Source organism: Synchiropus splendidus, chromosome 10, assembly GCF_027744825.2.
Source record: "Synchiropus splendidus isolate RoL2022-P1 chromosome 10, RoL_Sspl_1.0, whole genome shotgun sequence".
In the NCBI taxonomy this organism is placed as follows: Eukaryota; Metazoa; Chordata; class Actinopteri; order Syngnathiformes; family Callionymidae; genus Synchiropus; species Synchiropus splendidus.
Window position 1 is genome coordinate 20,521,604 of NC_071343.1, and position 20,299 is coordinate 20,541,902.

General features: G+C 46.7%; 8 non-coding genes across 8 annotated transcripts; 3 read left to right on the forward strand and 5 right to left on the reverse strand.

The window, feature by feature from the left end:
- Positions 1 to 4,323: 4,323 nt before the first annotated feature.
- Positions 4,324 to 4,436, reverse strand: LOC128766516 (U5 spliceosomal RNA). The gene has a single exon (XR_008416014.1). It is a non-coding gene; the product is annotated as a U5 spliceosomal RNA (small nuclear RNA).
- A 276-nt stretch (positions 4,437 to 4,712) lies between these two features.
- trnas-aga (transfer RNA serine (anticodon AGA)) lies at positions 4,713 to 4,794 on the reverse strand. Its single transcript has one exon. It is a non-coding gene; the product is annotated as a tRNA-Ser (tRNA).
- A 2,179-nt stretch (positions 4,795 to 6,973) lies between these two features.
- Positions 6,974 to 7,046, reverse strand: trnak-cuu (transfer RNA lysine (anticodon CUU)). Its single transcript has one exon. It is a non-coding gene; the product is annotated as a tRNA-Lys (tRNA).
- A 558-nt stretch (positions 7,047 to 7,604) lies between these two features.
- Positions 7,605 to 7,677, forward strand: trnam-cau (transfer RNA methionine (anticodon CAU)). The gene has a single exon. It is a non-coding gene; the product is annotated as a tRNA-Met (tRNA).
- A 6,620-nt stretch (positions 7,678 to 14,297) lies between these two features.
- On the reverse strand, positions 14,298 to 14,411 carry LOC128766517 (U5 spliceosomal RNA). The gene has a single exon (XR_008416015.1). It is a non-coding gene; the product is annotated as a U5 spliceosomal RNA (small nuclear RNA).
- A 1,483-nt stretch (positions 14,412 to 15,894) lies between these two features.
- trnai-aau (transfer RNA isoleucine (anticodon AAU)) lies at positions 15,895 to 15,968 on the reverse strand. Its single transcript has one exon. It is a non-coding gene; the product is annotated as a tRNA-Ile (tRNA).
- Positions 15,969 to 16,768: 800 nt separating this feature from the next.
- On the forward strand, positions 16,769 to 16,842 carry trnan-guu (transfer RNA asparagine (anticodon GUU)). Its single transcript has one exon. It is a non-coding gene; the product is annotated as a tRNA-Asn (tRNA).
- Positions 16,843 to 19,541: 2,699 nt separating this feature from the next.
- On the forward strand, positions 19,542 to 19,614 carry trnak-cuu (transfer RNA lysine (anticodon CUU)). The gene has a single exon. It is a non-coding gene; the product is annotated as a tRNA-Lys (tRNA).
- Positions 19,615 to 20,299: the final 685 nt, after the last annotated feature.

The following is a 20,299-nucleotide window of genomic DNA, read 5'->3' on the forward strand; positions in this document are numbered from 1 at the left end:
TTATTGAGTTTTGTTTAAGAACCAAGCCGTTTGTGATTTGAGAGGGAAGGCATTTGATTCATTTGTGGACTGTGTCTTTTACTTTTGTTTCATGTTGTATAGAAATGGTTTCTTTGTGTATCGAATACATTCATGTTAAATGTCCCCTTCGTGGCTGCTGGAGTGCTTGGAGAATGGAAACAATCACGTAGTGTCCACCTTCCCCCTAGACTGGGGACATAACTCCACTAAGAAGGTAAATGTACACCTATATTTACGTATTACTATTTTTCTTTTCTCTGGCTAAGAGTACATGTGCTTATGATGTCTGTATTTGTGTTATATAGATCACAAAAAAACTGTCAGGAGGAATTGAGGACACGCGACATGGATGACCAACATCGGAAACAAGTATGGTCAAGTTCTAAACTCTGTCCTCACAACGGGCGAAGGGGCTGGACTGGATGACTTGTGCCAAGATACAGTGATGCTGGTGAGCCCCAACCAGACGCCATTCATGTGGATAGGGACTGTTGCAGTGACATGTAGGTTAACTACTATTTGTGTTGTGATGTTTTGACTGGAAACTACCTTCTATTAATAACCTTATCAATTCACGCAGGAGTCCGTCCAGTTCTCCATTGGTTTCGGCCACTAACATCCACAGTGCGGTTGGATGTGTTCCATTTCATGAGGCAATTCACTCATGGTCTCACAACGGAACACCATCCACTGTGTGGCACGTTCTGCTCAAACTTATCAAGCTGAATTTTCGAGTGGGATAAGCAACATCTGTTGTCTGAAGGAGGCCAAGCGGGTGGAGCTGAAGAAAAACCCGAGGTATAGAGGAGATGCGTGCCCTCATCAAAGGTCTTCTGGACTCCATGTGGGACCTCGTGGACGGCACTGGGCTGCACCTCATCATTCATGAGAGCATGTCTCAAGAGTGGGAGGTCCAGCAAAAGCACCTTGCCTGCATCCAGGATCCACCAGGATTGCAGCTGTACACCAACACCGGGTCGCGGCTGGAGAAAGGTGATAGAACGTTGGATGTCCTCAGATGTGCCAGAGGGTCCTCATCCCTTGAGAGTTTTCATAAGCATCAGTGTGCTTTCATTCCAGGTAAGTTTAGAATTGTGGTAGTACATTACATGACAAATGTCTTGTGTCATAATGCGTCATAATACTGCAATGTGCTGTAGTCAGTGATCATGTTGTATTTTTCTTATCAAGGTGGAGATGCAACGCATTGCACACTCAAATGTATATGCTGGAAGGTGTTTCGAGGTGGAACATCAACCGTTCAGCACAAGCTCTTCGGATGACAGAGACATCCAGGATGAAAATATGACATACGTTTGATGTCCAATGCCAATGCACTGAGTGGAAGAGTCTTGGGAACCTCTTCTTCCAGAGTTTGTTCCACCCAGGAAGCCTACTGGTAAGAAAATGGACTGCTGTTGATGATGACCTAATAGGTAGGAAGGTAAAAAGATAATCTTTATTCACCCCTATTGATTGCAGGAGAACGCATTGCAGTGGAATACCTCCTGGCACAGTCAAACAGAGGAGATCTCCTGAGCCAGCAGGACGTCAGTGAGATACGGCCAGGCACGTTGGACGCTGTCTGAGACGAGGACAGCACGGACATAACTGTGCCAGATGTCACAGACATTACTTTTCAGGTAACACAATGACACAAGTTTGATCATCCATCAAATGCTTTTGGAAAAGCAATAAGTTGTTCTGAAGCAGTCTTTATAATATAGGCATAAAGTTTTGTTGACCTCCCCAGGAATCTACTTTTGCATTTGAGGAGACTGCTGCATCTTCCTGGCCGGTATTGGAGGAGAGTGACACTGCCGCCACATCTGCCCCGCCCACCTGAGGAGAGCCAGCCCCGCACCGCAGCTTTGGTACGTGGATACATATCGAATTATCTCATGTCATCTAATGTGATATGCTCCTCTTATGACCATTAGAGATGTGGGTTTATAGTTATCTTTTCTCATTGTAATTTATTTTATTGGTTCATTTCTTATGACAGGACACTAGGTGTGATTCCCCTGGGGTTCCTGGATGGGAGGCAGCTGATGCCCTGGCATCGTACCTGGTCGGGCTGAACCGAACAGTGACTGCACTATCTAACGCAGAAGTGGCAGAGATTGTGAGGTTATATGCTGGTTTACACATCCAGGACCAGATGACCCCCAAATACACCCTTAAAAGTCATAAAATGACTTTGCAGGGACCCTGGAGAGCCTCAAGAAAACGCAGCGGCTCTGTTCCAGGCCAGCAAGCAGCGGAAAGGTATTTACAGCTCACAGAGCTTAGATTACTCCTCTGTAGTAATGCATTGTGTGAATATGTGATATATGATGTGCTCTATGATGTGGTTTATTTATTTGCAGGTTGGAGATGGTACATGGCAAGGCTGCTCACCGACCAGACCTCAACCGAGTTTCTGACTGTGAAGCTTTGAAAGTCTACCATGAGTTCCGGGAGGCCAGAAATGGGCCGAAAGACAACAAAAGGCGGACATTCCCCATCCCACAAGCAATTGTTAAGAAATTCAAACAGTTGCTGGAGGACTCCAAAAATGTCTTGGATAAGACAGACCTGTTAACATAACATAAACCACACAATAGTGTCGTCCTGGTGAGTTTGTCTATAATATCTCAATCAATTGCATGACTGCATTTTCATGATAATAATAAAAATAAAGGCGTTATTTACATGGCACTTTTTATAACGCTGTTCACAAAGTGCTTGAATATTCATGTGTGTTTGTTTTTCTGTCCTGCAGGCTGCATGATCGCCAAAAAAGAACGGAGCGGGATTCACTCCTTCAGCGGCACAGCACCAGAACATCTGCACCACTTCCACAGAGTGCAGGGTTTCCTCCCTCTTCAACTGGTCAGTGTCCCCCGGTCCACTATCAGAGCTGGTTCTCTGCCTAGCAGCCACCCCCAACCGGTCCTCACCCCCACCTCACCCTCAACGGCTGGGAAACTTACCCTGAAGGACCCCCACCACACTTCTATGCTTGGCCGTCGACTTCCCAAGCACCCCCACAGGGCTGGTCGTCCACCGACCAACCACCCTCAACATCCTTCCAGCAACAATCCTCAGCATCCTCTCAAACCCACCCAGATGCACTTGACCCCACAAATGGCCACCACCAAAGGAGGTTGCGAAAGGCAACCCTTGAGGATCAGGAGCGAGAGCAGAGAGGTGAACCTCCAAAAAAACGCCACACAAAAGAACACTATCACTATCAGTGCAAACATTGTGGCAAAGCAAATAACCAACCGGCCACTCTCAGGTATGTGGAAAGTGGTACTGCCCTGCACCTGGACTTTTGAAGAGTGGAAAGACTCTTTGTAATTGTATTTAGTTTAGTCATTTTGATGATATAGCAATTAATTGTGTATGCTGTTGCAACTGTCTACTCAATGTTTGCAGACCTTTGTAAAAAAACACCACCTAACAAAGTCATATTTACAATTTACTTAAATAAAAAGCTATTTTTTTACATTCACTGGAGTCTGGCTTTATTATTGCGGACATGTCATTTTGCAGTCCCACTTTAGATTATGTATAATACCATTAATAAACTTATTCGCACATATGTATTAGAAGCATGTTGCATGTAATTCTTCATGATAATGCACTTATTTGTGGCTTGTTCAGCCTGACTCAATTGAAAAAACAGCATAATTAATGATTAACTAAATAAGTGCCTTGAGGTGGAATATGTTGCATGAAGTGATGTTGTGTCCACCAGGAATCGCTCTGTGGAACCGTCACGTAACACATTGTGTGTGACTTCATTGGTCTTCAGCTGACTGGAGTTCAACCAGACTGTATGCCGTGAGAGTCCAACAACTGAAGGCAGGGTCTGATCTTTTCATGCAGTTTCCTCAAAGTATTGGGTGAAACCCTTTGAATGCAGAAATCAAACACTCCAGTCCCCTGGGGAAGGTACGGGCCGACAGCACTGTGAAATCACCAACCGATCACCTGCCCTACTAACCGTGAGGTTCGTCACGGAACCAAAGTGGATCTTCTTCCCAGGGTGGTCTCTAACCACCAGCCTTTCCCGCAACAGCCAAACGCGCTGACCAGTTACGTCACAGAGACATGAGAATGAGGATCTCTACAAAAAGAGAGACACTTTGAGAGCAGGAAAACATGTTCTGAAAACCATGGAAATGGAGTGACGGCTCAATTGAAGTGACACAACACACTCTGCTACTTCATAGATACACATCTTGGGAATAACAACTCTGCGCTTGTAATCCAAAGGTGTTAACCAGACAGGTTACATTGAACACAACAAGAAGCCCTATAAGAGCAGGGCATCAAAAAATTAGTAAAAACTCATGTTGTTCCTCTCCACGGAAATATTTAGTAAAAGGCGAAAGATTTATACGATCTGAAGAGAAACATGAGTGAACTACTGACACTGAACCAGAGAAGGAGCTGTATTCTTCCACATCAACCTTTAACTCATGGTGGCGCCCTCTGCATCGTGCGTGTCTCACGACATGATGAATGAAGACAAAGTGGGGAAGTAATCCGTCGAAAAGTACTACACAAGATAAAAAGCTGCAACGTAAACTCTATGAGCAGCTTGTCCACAACACTCAAGATATTTGGGCTTCAAACATCAAGTAAGTCTGGACGCTGACTGCAACACACAGGTCACAAGGCAAGAAAATCGACATTCACGTTGCTGGTAGGACTCGAACCTACGCGGGGAAACCCCAATGGATTTCTAGTCCATCGCCTTAACCACTCGGCCACAACAACACTGTTCCTCAGACACTTCATCAGTCATTTAGTTATGGGTTCATTAGAAATCAGTTCATCACATCATCTCTTCCTCATCTTTCAAACAACAATGATGATGGCTGCTTTTCAAGCACTTGACCTGGGTTCGATTCCCAGTCACTGCACTTAGCCCATTCCATTCAGTCGTGATTCAAAGAAGTGGTTTCTTCTGACCATTCACAAATCCACTGAAGGCACGAGTGATGAAGGCCATGGAACTGAAATCCATTGGGGATTTCACCCGTAGCTTCGAGTCCTACCAACAACGCCAGGAAGAGATTGATTTTTATCCCATTGAGACCTGTCTGTTGGTCGTCCGCGTCCAGCCTTAATGGGACTTTTGTGGTGTTGACAGTTGAGGCACAAATATTCTGCCATCCACGGTTAGATGGCAAAAACAATTGGCAAAGCCTGAGAATTTAACCCAGGTCAACTGCTTGGAAGGAAGCTACAGTTTACACAAAAACACCATTGCAGAGATTCCTGTCAAGGTACATTCACTTTCACAAAAAGAAATTGACAATAGCGGATGAACAAACATGCAGTGAGATGAGGTTTTTGGCCGACTCAGTTCGGCTCCTCAGCTTCTCTATGTCTTTAAGTCCATGTCAGCTCAAGATATGTATCTACTCAGTTCCACTCCGCCCATAAATTGATGCATCGGTCAAAATATAGCAGTGTGAGTGTTATGAATGTGGGTTGGAATACTTGAGCTTCATTCTCTAAATGTTGTGATGTCTGCCTTGCGCGCCCCTCTCTCTCGCTCTTTTGCCTGTTTTGGGTTCCTACTGACTCAGAAGTCCGAAGCATTTTAGAATTTCCTTCCTTCATTTCCTTCACTTCTTGATTCATTTTTTTCTTCATGATTTGTAATTTTGCCAAAATCACTGACTCACCTGCAAAGCACAGAGTAAGTACTTTGAACTAATTTCACCAGTTAAATCTGCCAAAACACACACACAAATCCCGGCTCTTTCTTTTTTTCACACAGTCACAGGTTTCCCACCTGATGTTCTCCATGATCTGTTTGAGGGCGTTGTGGCCACAGAAATGGCTGTGTATAATGGAGATGATACAATGCAAATACTTCACATTAGAGTGTTTGAAGAGTGTGTCATTTCCATACCAGCACACAGACAAAGTTGATCGACCTCGGCCCATTCCCAAGACATTTGCAGCAAGGAACACAGTTGGTGGCAATGGCCATGAAAATGCCACATTGCTGAGATTGCTCCCTTTCATATGGTACCTGAAGGACACGGAGCATGGACTGTGCTGATGGACTTATTCACGGAAGAATAAATTCAGTATTTGCACAGGAAGATACTGGACCACCGAAACATCCTGCAGGAAGTTTTCCCTGATTTCAAACTCGTCAGTTGCTGGTTGCTTGCTCATGTTGTGATTAGTCACCTGCCTGGTTCGAACACATCGCCAAAGGAGGTCAATTGTCGAGGTGGTGTGACCCCAAGTTGTTGTGGACGGTGGATGGAAAATGGCGGAGCCAGTGCTCAACTATCACTACTTAATAAATGAAAACATGAAGAACGTCTCTTGTTTCGTAGCATTGGCCAGAGCCGCTCACACTGGTGAATTTAACCACCTCCTCCAGCAGCGTCGCCAGGATACGTTGCTTCGAGCGGTACTTCAGGCGGAACCACTGCTAGTTGGACGACCTGTTGGTCCAGATCAGTGGCACCAATACAAGACACCAAGTACCGCGGTCTGTCCTCTGGTGAACGTCTGTCTTCGGTCAGCAACGCGATTTGTAGTTGTGTTCGCCGACTTGTGTACAAGTCTTTCTGAACTGTCATCAATCATCAGTGCACATCATTGTACTAGCGATACACAAAAATGCGATCCAGAAAGCTGTATTTGTTTTCTTTCATATTTAGCCACCATTCAGGTCAATTTTAAGGTTGGGATGTGCAATATCCTGTCATTAAAACAGTGAGTCAGTGGAGCATGAGGCGTGTGATCTCAGGGGCTGGTGTCAGGCAAATACAGAAGAGGAGAGGCCTCTATGAGGAGCTTCACTGAGGCACTGAGGCATGAGCATTGAATAACAGTGTCTATATGGAAGACAGAGAACATCCAATCGTCCATTGTGTCAGGACAATGGTGTGTACAACCTGGATTTGAGCAAGCTAAAAAGTTGCGCCCAACGTGGGGCTCGAACCCACGACCCTGAGATTAAGAGTCTCATGCTCTACCGACTGAGCTAGCCGGGCTCCATGGTGTGTTGTCTGACTGAGAGAAGCTCGACTTTCTATCCAGTAGTGGGACGAAGCTGTTGACATTCAAATTCAAAAATTCACAGCAAATAACATGATGAATACAACACTTTAAAAACACACATATGCTGAGTCAAGACAACCACACAGCAACTGGTTCAGAGTCACGTGCTTTAAACAACTCCAGTCAAAAGTGCAAATATACTGTAAACTATAGTTGGCACCATTTACTCTTTGCCCACAAAGACCTTCAGGAATAATTCCCCGAATAATCCCTTCGTCCTTTTCAGGCATTGTTCACAATATATTTAAGGTTGAGATTTAGAAAGAGTAACGTGTTTACATTTTTTCCCTTCATCACACTTCTTCTTGAACTTACTCATTGTCCAGCCTAAACACTGCAGGTCCTGAGTTGCAATTACTCTGAGATGTCTCTTTGCAATCCTCCTCATGGATGGGAATGTAGCTTCATGTATTTTCTACCAAAGAAGTGGGTCTCCATTCCATGCACTTGACCTTTCCTCTGAGTCACGCTGCTTTTCATTGACTGCACAAGCCTCGTTGGCGCAGTAGGCAGCGCGCCAGTCTCATAATCTGAAGGTCGTGAGTTCGAGCCTCACACGGGGCACTGTCTTTTTGCAGTACAACTTGAAGTGAGACAACACACTCTGCTACTTCATAGATACACATCTTGGGAATAACAACTATGCACTTGTAATCCAAAGTTGTTAACCAGACAGGTGTTGTAGGAGTGAGTGTGGAGTGTCTGCCGCTGTTCGTGTATGTGTGGTGTGGCCGCTGCGTGTGGGAGGGGCTGCCGGGAGATTGACGTCTCTCTGGGGAAGAAAAACGTGTAGAAGTGCCCGGTACTTGTCAACTTCGAACTGCGACGAAATAAACCATAAGAACGCTCTACCAAAGACTCGACTCATCCATGTCCCAGCTCCAGCCGACGAAAAGGACATTAAACCCTGGAGTGCGCGCTCCAGCCTTGGAGGTGACGGAACACCTCCCCTGTGACGCCCGACCACGGTCCGGTGAGGAGGCAGGAAAGGTTTAACACTGGCGAACACGAAGGGACTGGAGGCTCGGGACACTGTGGTGAGCACGTTTGAAGTGACATACGCTGAAAGAAAGTTTTAAAAAATCGAACCGTGTCGGTGAGGAACGGAGGTGCTAATTGCTAAGCTACACCACGAGTTTGGATGTTCGGAGGAGTTAGCAGCAACAAGTTCGCCATGAGTAAAGGACGTGACGGACGCTTAGTGGACAACGAAAAATACTGTTTGTGGAATGAAAGTGACAACCCGTTCAAACAATTTGCCAAGAATGAACAGAGGAAAGGGGGTTACGTGTTTCATCCTTTGAGTGAGGCTCGCCGGCCTAAGTGGAAAAACACGAATCCGTTTATTGATGACGTGGACAGTTATGACCCGGACTATTCACAGTTTTCCACGCCACATGTGAACCCATTCTCTGGTGATCGCACTGGAAATTATGTTCAGAGTACTCCCATGGAATTTGGTCTTCCATACACCCACCAAAGTCCTTCTGGTCACCCACAGAGTACAGAGGTGTGTGATCAGTTGACTGATCCAATGAATCACTTGAGAGTTGGAGGCCGAACCGCTGTCATGCAAAGTGGACGTGGTGTGTCAGGTCAGCGTCACCTGCACCAGGAGTCGCCTTCTGATTGTGAAGACGATACCGGCACAGAAGAGAGAGTCCCCACGCTTCGGCCCGGGCAGTATGATGGCACTACACCATGGAGAGAATTCTTATACAAGTTTGAGAGCTGCGCCCACGCCAACAACTGGTCTGAGAAGACAATGACCGTGCAGTTAAAGTTTTGTTTAGTTGGGCCTGCTGGTGCCATCGTCCATCGTAATCCACGCTCTGCTAGGTGGGATTATGGCCGCCTGGTGGAGGAGATGGAAACTGCCTACGGACCGTCATCAGAGCATGCTGCGGCGGTGGCAATCGAACTCCGTCAGAGGGTGCGGAAGACTGGTGAGTCGCTTCACTTGTTGAGGGACGACATATATGGGAAAGTCTCGGTGGCCTACAGTGACAGAAGTGAAGTAGAGCAGGACACTATCGGTGTGGAGGTCTTTACATCTGCTGTGGGAGATGCAGAGATTGTCCAGAAATTATTAGAACAGCGCCCACGTACTCTGGCTCAAGCATATGATATTGCAAGGCGCCATGAGACCACCAAGCGCGCTGCATTGTATGTGGCCAGTTTTGCTCATTCTGGGTCCCGTAGTTTCAGTGAACGACGGCAAAGAGCAGCTGTTGTCAAGGAAGGAGTAGAAGTCGAAGGTACAGAACATGTTTCAACGCCGACCCTGCCCAGCAGAGCATCTGTGCCCCCTAGCCCTCCAGCCATTCCACGTTGCCCCCCACGTAAGATGTCTGCCCGCCACGACATGAAGTGGGAGGACATTCGCTGCCACAACTGCTCAGGGTTGGGACATATGAGGCGTGAGTGTCCATCACCAAGACAGCCAACCAGAGCTCCGGCATACAAACAGAGTCCAATGCAGCCTAAACCTGCCACCCTCCATCACAACCCAAGTCAAGAAATGAGTGTCAGCATGCTAGTCGGTGACCTGGAGGTGTATGCTGTCTTGGACACTGGGGCGGCTAGAAGTGTTTTCCCTCTTCGACTGTACAACGCTCTCCAGCCAGATGTTCGCCCACCACTGCAGCCACCGACGGTCACAACCCTAGTAGGTGTGGGACCTGGTACTGTTCCTGTGCACGGAGAAGCCGGCCTCACAGTGCAGTTCCACAACAGACAAGTCAGTGTGCCCTTTCTGATCGCAGACATCGTGGGTGATGATGCCCTTCTTGGCCAGCCATTCCTGATTCAAGCACAAGCACGTTTGGATTATGGGAAACAGCACATTATCTTGTTTGGAGAAGAAGTGCCGTTTTACCGTCCCGACACAAAGAAAAAGACTAGTGCTGTGAAAGTGTGCCGAACTGTTGTCTTGCTGCCCGGTCATGAGTATTTGGTGAGGGGAATGACCCATGCGGGAAGCTGTATTGAAGGCCAAGTGGTTCTGAGTCCCACCAAAGGATTTGTGGAGAAACACAGATTGCTTGTTGCCAGAGTGTTGGTGGAACCAGCCAAGCTTCAACCTGTGCCACTACGCATTTTCAATCCGGGCAACAGGGCTGTGACTATCAAGAAGGGGGCCATTGCTGGATTCCTCCAGCCTGCTACACCGCTGCAGTCCACAAGCAACATAATGGTCTCCAGTGCAACTGACCAGTCGTCTACACTGCCACCACATCTGCGAGAACTCTATACAAAAAGCTCAGCAGAGTTAAGTAACCGAGAGCGAGTTCAACTGGCGCAACTGTTATGCACCTACAGCAGTGTATTTTCCACTGGCCCGGATGATATTGGTCGCACAAATCTGGTCCAACACGACATCATCACTCGTCCAGGTGCCCCAGTCAAGCAACCACCACGAAGAATGGCATGGGAGAAACAGCGTGATGCTGATGAGCAAATACGGCAGAACCTGGAGCTCGGACTCGCTAAGCGTAGCCACAGCAGCTGGGCATCGCCTATTGTGATGGTACGAAAAAAAGATGGAACTTATCGGCTCTGCATTGACTACAGATATCTGAATGACTGCACCATCAAAGATGCATATCCCCTGCCCCGAATACAAGACACACTGGACACTCTTTCGACGGCAAAGGGGTTCAGCACACTAGACTTGGCTTCCGGCTACTGGCAGGTGGAACTTACACCTCGAGCTCGTAAAGCTTCAGCCTTCTGTACCAGAAACGGCCTATTTGAATGGAATGTCATGCCATTTGGACTGTGTAACGCTCCGGCAACCTTCCAGCGATTAATGGACCGTGTTCTGGCTGGTCTGCAGTGGGAGACCTGCTTGGTCTATCTGGATGATATAATAGTGCTGGGGAAGGATGTGCCTGAGATGTTACAACGGCTAAGCCAAGTGTTCAACCGACTACACCGAGCTCAACTAAAGCTGAAGCCGGCTAAATGTTGCCTCTTCCGCCGGCAAGTGAACTACCTTGGTCACATAGTGTCAGAGAAGGGCGTGTCCACCGACCCTCAAAAAGTCCAGAAGGTTCAAGACTGGCCACCACCAACTTCACTGCAAGAGGTTCGTCAGTTTGTCGGCCTGGCGTCCTATTACCGCCGCTTTGTCAAAGACTTTGCATCAATAGCTGAGCCCCTCCATAATCTAACCAAGAAAAATGCCCGGTTCGAGTGGACGGACAAGTGTCAGGTGGCTTTCAATGAACTGAAGCAACTGCTGTCAACCGCACCCATCTTGGGGTACCCCCTCGACCAAGGTGAGATGATCTTGGACACAGATGCCAGTGACACCGGCATTGGTGCAGTATTGTCCCAGGTTCAGGAGGGAAGTGAACGTGTGTTAGCCTACGGAAGCCGCAAGCTGTCCAAGACGGAACAAAACTACTGTACGACCCGTCGAGAGTTGTTGGCTGTGGTCGAATTTACATCTCATTTTCGACAGTATTTATTAGGCCGCCAGTTCACCGTGAGAACAGACCACAGCAGTCTCCGGTGGCTGACCAAGATGAAAGAGCCCGAAGGACAGCTAGCCAGGTGGCTGGAGAGACTCGGCGAGTACAACTTCAACATCATCCATCGCCCGGGATTGCTCCACACCAACGCGGACAGCCTGTCCCGGAGACCTTGTCGCCAGTCTTGTCCGTGTAAGTTGCCGCCTCCTTCAGTTCCATCAAAATGTGTCACCCATCAGGCTATCCAGTGTGAGATGGGGTCAGACATGCCCGTCAGTGGACCGGAATCGCTCCAGGTGAATATAGTGGGGGTGATCAACGCTGACGACTCGGTCCATTCGTTTCAAGGCTGGTCCATGACGGACCTCCAACAAGCCCAGGAGGCAGACATTGACATCTCACCCGTCAAGACATGGCTCGAGTTCGGCAGTGAGCGCCCCCCTTGGGTCACCGTGTCACCCTACAGCCCCGCGACTAAGGCCTATTGGAGTCAATGGGCAAGACTTTTCATCCGGGATGGAGTCTTGATGAGGAAATACTACTGCCTGGACGACACGCAGTTTTATCCCCAAGTGTTGCTGCCCAAATCCTTCCGAGCAGATATCCTAAAACAGATGCATGAAGGACTCATTGGAGGACATTTTGGCGTTGAACGAACTGTCACCCGAATACAGACTCGGTACTACTGGTACAAAATGAGAGAAGATGTCTCTTTGTGGTGTAGTACCTGCACCAGCTGCGCATCCAAAGCGAGACCCCGCAAGACACCACAAGCCCCCATGGGAACGGTAAGGGTTGGTGCCCCCATGGAGCGCGTCGCTCTAGACATTATGGGACCACTAAATGAGACTGAGCGGGGAAATCGGTATATACTTGTCATACAAGACTATTTTACTAAGTGGGTTGAAGCATTCCCCCTCCATGATGACAAAGCTGTGACTGTGGCAGAAGTTTTGGCCTCTCAGTGGGTGTCTCGTTACGGTGCTCCACATACGCTGCACAGTGACCAGGGCCGCAATTTTGAATCTGAGGTGTTCCAGAAGATGTGCTTAACGTTCGGCATCGAGAAAACTCACACCACGCCCTTCCGTCCACAGTCTGATGGCCAAGTGGAAAGATTCAACGCCACTCTACAGAAGATCCTGGCCACTACAGCTGAGCGCTGTCACTGGGACTGGGACGTGATGATCCCCTTTGCTGTCATGGCCTACCGAGCAACCAAGCACAGTGCAACTGGTTTAACTCCAAACATGATGATGTTCGGCAGGGAATTGACTGAACCAGTTGATCTGGTTGCTGGATTACCCCCAGACACTGACGCCACACCTTCACCCCCTGAGTATGTCCAGAGTCTCCGAGAACGGTTGGAGCTGGCACACCAGATCGTCAGAGTCGCCCTTGGTGAAGCAGTGCAACGAGCAAAAAGACAATATGACAAGTCTTGCTGTCGGACCCACTATCAGATTGGTGATGCTGTTTGGTATCTCATCAAAGGCACCCGAAATGTCAAGAACAGAGTTCGGAAGTTCCTGCCGTCGTATGAAGGGCCATATTTCATCCTGGGACAGCTGGACGACCTGGTGTACAGGATCCAGAAGAACCCCAGAACCAAAGTCAAGGTGGTCCATCATGATCAGCTGAAGCCGTACCGTTGCCGGGACGCTCTGGACAACACCTGGGCCCTGGAGCTGGCGTCTTCATGGACACCGATGGAGGTGTCGCCACCACCTGTGCAGAGTGATCAAGCGGACCTGGACCTGGGCTTGTCTCAGCTGTTTTCCAACAGTGCAGCTGGGACAGCTTTCAGTTCCACTTCCTCAGATCCTGACATTGATACTGTTGTGTTTGACTCTCCTCAGTCCGGTCTTCCAGACAGCAGTGGTGCTGCAGTTCAACATCATCCGGACCCGAGCGCTGAAAGACCTCGTCGCCAGCGACGACCACCAATCATGTATGGGGAATGGGTCCATTAAGCGAGGTTAACTGTTTGAGATTAATAGTTAAGTTTAGAATTTATAATGTTCTCATGTTCAAATATGTTCTGAAAAAAAAAAAAAGAGTATTGGTCTAGTCTGCATGTTGAGGGCTCGTACATATGTCTAGTGACAATAGTGAAAGTGTGTAAAGTGGTTGGCCTGGTATTCACGCACAATTGAGTTAAAAGTCACCTGCTGACTGTTATGGACAGGATGGTGCCATTCTACTTTTTTATACACTATTTCTCCACGGGTGCCAATTTTAAAGGTGAGGCTAAAATACTTTATTTTTGTATATTGCCAGTAATAAGGGTTGCCCACCTGTTTTATTTTGTATGGAGTTGCTGGAGTGCATTGTTTAAAATGCTATCCAGAGTGGGGGTAGTGTTGTAGGAGTGAGTGTGGAGTGTCTGCCGCTGTTCGTGTATGTGTGGTGTGGCCGCTGCGTGTGGGAGGGGCTGCCGGGAGATTGACGTCTCTCTGGGGAAGAAAAACGTGTAGAAGTGCCCGGTACTTGTCAACTTCGAACTGCGACGAAATAAACCATAAGAACGCTCTACCAAAGACTCGACTCATCCATGTCCCAGCTCCAGCCGACGAAAAGGACATTAAACCCTGGAGTGCGCGCTCCAGCCTTGGAGGTGACGGAACACCTCCCCTGTGACGACCGACCACGGTCCGGTGAGGAGGCAGGAAAGGTTTAACACAGGTTACATTGAACACAATAAGAAGCCCTACAAGAGCAGGGCACCAAAAAATTTGTAAAAACTCATGTTGTTCCTCTCCACGGAAATCTTTAGTAAAAGGCGAAAGATTTATACGATCTGAAGTGAAACATGAGTGAACTACTGACACTGAACCAGAGAAGGAGCTGTATTCTTCCACATCAACCTTTAACTCATGGTGGCGCCCTCTGCATCGTGCGTGTCTCACGACATGATGAATGAAGATAAAGTGGGGAAGTGAAGGGGAATCTGTCGAAAAGTACTACACAAGATAAAGAGCTGCAACGTAAACTCTATGAGCAGCTGGTCCACAACACACAAGATATTTGGGCTTCAAACATCAAGTAAGTCTGTACGCTGACTACAACACACAGGTCACAAGGCAAGAAAATGTACATTAACGTTGCTGGTAGGACTCGAACCTACCCGGGGAAACCCCAATGGATTTCTAGTCCATCGCCTTAACCACTCGGCCACAACAACACTGTTCCTCAGACACTTCATCAGTCATTTAGTTATGGGTTCATTAGAAATCAGTTCATCACATCATCTCTTCCTCATCTTTCAAACAACAATGATGATGGCTGCTTTTCAAGCACTTGACCTGGGTTCGATTCCCAGTCACTGCACTTAGCCCATTCCATTCAGTCGTGATTCAAAGAAGTGGTTTCTTCTGACCATTCACAAATCCACTGAAGGCACGAGTGATGAAGGCCATGGAACTGAAATCCATTGGGGATTTCACCCGTAGCTTCGAGTCCTACCAACAACGCCAGGCAGAGATTGATTTTTATCCCATTGAGACCTGTCTGTTGGTCGTCCGCGTCCAGCCTTAATGGGACCTTTGTGGTGTTGATAGTTGAGGCACAAATATTCTGCCATCCACGGTTAGATGGCAAAAACAACAACAACAACAAGCCTGAGAATTGAACCCAGGTCAACTGCTTGGAAGGAAGCTACAGTTCACACAAGAACACCATTGCAGAGATTCCTGTCAAGGTATATTCACTTTCACAAAGACAAATCGACAATAGCGGATGAACAAAGATGCAGTGAGATAAGGTTTTTGGCCGACTCAGTTCGGCTCCTCAGCTTCTCTATTTCTTTAAGTCCATGTCAGCTCAAGATATGTATCTACTCAGTTCCACTATGTACATAAATTGATGCATTGGTCAAAATATAGCAGTGTGAGTGTTATGACTGTGGACTGGAATACTTGAGCTTCATTTTCTAAACGTTGTGATGTCTGATGCTGAGATTGCTCCCTTTCATATGGTACCTGAAGGACACGGAGCATGGACTGTGCTGATGGACTTGAAGGAGGTGGTTGAAATAGTACTGCGCCCGGTATTCACGGAAGAATCAATTCAGGATTTGCACAGGAAGATACTGGACCACCGATACGTTTCAAACTCCGGCCTCAACATCATGACATTGAACACGACCCTGACCTGATAGGGTGTTTTGGCACCCTTGTTCTTTTATGGAGCGTAGGATTTGAGGGTAAACACCGCATTTTCTTTATATATATAGATACAACTGTGAAACTTCTCTCATGTTAACTGTTAAATACATATATAGTCACAGTTAACATAATATCATTGGCCAGTATGGGGATTGAACCCATGGCCTTGGCGTTATTAGCACCACGCTCTAACCATCTGAGCTAACCGGCCAGTTGCAGGAGTTATTGTATTGCTGTTCTGGAGATAAGGAGAGGAGCGAGGGAACAAGTTGAACAAAGGACCTTTGATGTTGAAGTCCTGCATAAATGAAGAGAAAGATCACCACTGAGGCTCACAGATGATGAAGGAGATAGTCAGATGTGGCAGTGGAATTAGGGCTGATCAGGGATTGAACTCACAGTTGCTGCATAGAAGCTAAAGTTCAAAGTGACTGACGCTCCGATCGATCAGTCACCATGATCCTGATCAAGCCATAAACCCCTTTGGGTGGACTCCTGTCCCATAGGTCGTCGTATTCCTAGTTCTTGCCCAGGACAACCAGCGTTGACTATTAGCTTGAAGTTTCTGACCTTGTGCTGGCACTTTGACTGAACATGTGTAATACATGCTTTTGACAGAGATTTGAATGCATAACACTGAGACAAGATTTCAGCATCAGAGCGATTCATTGATGTACAACTGTTTTGGGACACAAGTTTTGCAACACTACTCAGTGATGCGAGCCATGTGACAACACAATGTCCATGTGATCGGTACAATGAGGTTTGGGACAAAGAAGTGGAAGACAGTGTTGGTTGATGCAAAGATGAAATGGTGGAACCTTTTGCTCTCATTCTCTTTATTCATTTATTCCCTAAAGCACTGCTACCATCTTTCTTTCACACTCTCTCTTTGCTGAAAAACACATAGCTATCACTGACTTCAGTCACACAATCCTTCTGCACAATCTTCAAACCTTGAAAACTGAAAAACGTTTGTTCACAGATCCACATTCTCTTGTGTAGCTGCATGTCTCTGTGGCGCAATAGGTTAGCGCGTTCGGCTGTTAACTGAAAGGTTGGTGGTTCGAGCCCACCCAGGGACGTGTCCTGCTTTATCTTGTAGTAAAAGTTTAATTCTCATACTCACTCTGACAGACATGATGTTGATCTCCAAAAAACATTCCTCTTAAACAGGCGTCACCAAACTGTCTCAGAAAGGGCTGCAGGTTTTTCTTCCAACTGAGGACACACAGTTTAACCAATCAGGTGTCAATTTGGAGACCCCAACTCTAAACCATCGTTCCATGAACACATGTGAACCTGGGATCATCTTCTGTTATTATGATTATTATTATAAATATAATATCCACACAGACAGTCCCTTGTCCCATGATCATAGACATGGTTCATCATACCTGAAGCTGTGTGTGCATGGTACGACTTGTGCTATTTGAGCATTTGATTTTGTAAGTAGCGATTGCTTGAGCACCGGATCCGCCGTCTTCAACCACCGTCTTCAACCTAGCGTCCACAACAACTTGGGGACACTCCACCTCGACAATTGACCTACTTTGGGGATGTGTTCGAACCAGGCAGGTGACTAATCACAACATGAGCAAGCAACCAGCTACTGACGATTGGCGCGACCGTGACTGAAAAGTAGCCGGCGGTGTGAATGTACCATCAGTGTTCGACAGTCTTCACCATCATGACGAAAATTGCATCGAATCCCATCGAGGAACCGAAACCCGGCATTCCGCGTGACAAGCAGAGATACTGTCCACCATACGGAGCACGGAGGAAGGGGAGAAGGCAATGGTCCAACTAAATCGTGGGAAAGTTCCAGACCATGACAGTCTTCTATATGATGCTCAAGAGACGGAGGAATGGCTCGGGTGAATAGCACGTGAGGCTTCATGCAGTCTGACCAGAGGACAGAGTTTTTTTTATCTGTGTGCGAGACGTGGACAGTTGAAATCTCATCTGAACTGCTGAATGTGTTCCATTTTGCCAAAATGGCTGACTCACACTAGTCCCATATGGTCTAGCGGTCAGGGTTACTGGTTTTCACCCAGGCGGCCCGAGTTCAACTCCTGGTATGGGAAACCTGCCATCATTATGGTCTGTTGATGTTGTTCAAAGACAGATTGTTGTTATTACTCACCTGTTACAAACCTCCCTTTACTCGAGAGAATGTAGGCATAAATCTCACACGCTGAATGAGCACTCACTAATATTTTCAGTTGATATATTTGTTGTCGAACCTGTATAAGTCTAAATAAACACGTCAACTTATCAACCACTGCCTCAGACAGCTGGTGTCAGAGTAACCAGTGAGAAGATCTTCAGTTCGGGTCTGATCACAGTGTACTGTCTATTTCAGATTTATGAAACTGCTGAAATCGAAAGACATCCACCACACACATCATACAATCACATAGGATATTTATGCGCATGCACCTCAAACAAATTGTCCTGATATTTAAACAGTTTGGTTTGTCTTGGAAAGAAATCAATGCAGATATACGTATGAATGTCTATATCTTGTGCTGGCCAGCTTAATAACATTAGTTCTGAGGAGCTCTTGTGTTTGTGAGGAGAGTATCAAGCATTGGTGCTCAATCTGATCTGATGATGATCTCAACAGCAACACAACTAAACCAACTAGAAACATGGACTGCAGTGACAACTCCACAGCTGTGATCGGTAGAATGTCTTCCACAACATACCTCGCTGCTACTAGTGTGTTCAACTGCTTCAGAATGGAATTGTTCTACGCTTGTTCAACTACAATATTCCTCTGGTCTTTTACAGGTAAAAAAGGAAAAATAATGAGAATATATCCACAATAAGAATCCCACACCTGGACCCTCATCGACTGCAGCCATTATTTTTTCACAGGTGCGGCGCTGCGCCATGTGACTAATGTGGGCTTCACGTCCACCACGAAAGCTTTTCATGCGTATTATGGACACCGGTTTTCAAACTTTTTAAAGAGTTGTGAATGTGCAGTAACGAGTAACAAGCATGTTTAAATCACAGTTTTGTTAAACGCATTGGTAATTTTGGCAAAGGAACGCGTCATGGCACTCGTTATTACAAAAGATGACATAGTTCCAATAACGCGTTACTTAATAGCGCGTTCGTCCCAACACTGTTGGTAACAACAACTGTGGCTGACTTCAAGAGACAGAAGCAGAATAATCTACTCTACTAAAATCCTACTTTATTTGTACAACAATGAACTTGTATTTCTAATTACAAGTTAATAAAGCTGATCACGTCCCTGGGTGGGTTCGAACAACCAACCTTTCGGTTAACAGCCGACACCATAGAGACATGCTGCAAACCAAAAAAATGTGCATCTGTGAACCGTTTTTCAGTTTTCAGGGTTTGAAGATTGTGCAGATGGATTGTGTGATTGAAATGGCTGTGTGAATAATGGAGATGATATGATGCAAATACTTCACATTAGAGTGTTTGAACAACAAGAGTGTGTCATTTCCATACCAGCACACAGACAACGTTGATCGACCTCGGCCCATTCCCAAGACATTTGCAGCAAGGAACACAGTTGGAGGCAATGGCCATGAAAATGCCACATTGCTGAGATTGCTCCCTTTAATGATTGGTCATGTGGAACCTGAAGGACACGGAGCATGAACTGCGCATAGTACTGTACCCGAAGAATCAATGCAGTATTTGCAGACGAAGATACTGGACACTGAAACATGCTGCAACATGCTGTACCTGTAATAGAATAGAAAGTCGAGCTTCTCTCAGTCAGACTACACGCCATGGAGCCTGGCTAGCTCAGTCGGTAGAGCATGAGACTCTTAATCTCAGGGTCGTGGGTTCGAGCCCCACGTTGGGTGCAACTTTTTCGCTTGCTCAAATCCAGGTTGGACACACCATTGTCCTGACACAATGGACGATAGGATGTTCTCTGTCTTGCACATACGCTCTGCAGCCCTGATGGGTGGAAATGTGGTGAGGTGGCTTCTTCTATTGTGTAAGAAACATGGCTCCTGGCAGCAATCATCGTATAGTGGTCAGTACTCTGCGTTGTGGCCGCCGCAACCCTGGTTCAAATCCAGGTCACGACACTTTCATTCCATCCCCGCCAAAAGTTTTGAAGTTGAGTCATCATCAATGTTAGTATTACACTTTTATTCATCATAATTTTCTGTCTATTTTGCAACTTTTGAGTCCAGAACCAATATTAAGTTTATGTTCATATCTTCCCAATGCATTCTGTATATGTTGTGATGCTAAATGCCATTAAGAATAGATAGGTTATGGCGATTCTTTTTTTTTCCTCCTTTGAATTGTTTCAGTTCCCTCTAATGATGGACATGGTTGGCTTTAAAAAACAAGATAAATGTGAAAATAGAAAATGTACGTTGACTCTCTTGACAGAGATTTGAAAGGGTCATCTCAGCCTGGAGGTGTTGGCTCAGCTGCGCCAATGTTTTCCTGGTCTCCAGCAGCTCCAGAACCTTCGCGCACCAGGGTGTCGTTGGAATTGGTTGCTCCAACCAGTCCGTCTATCTGCTTCCT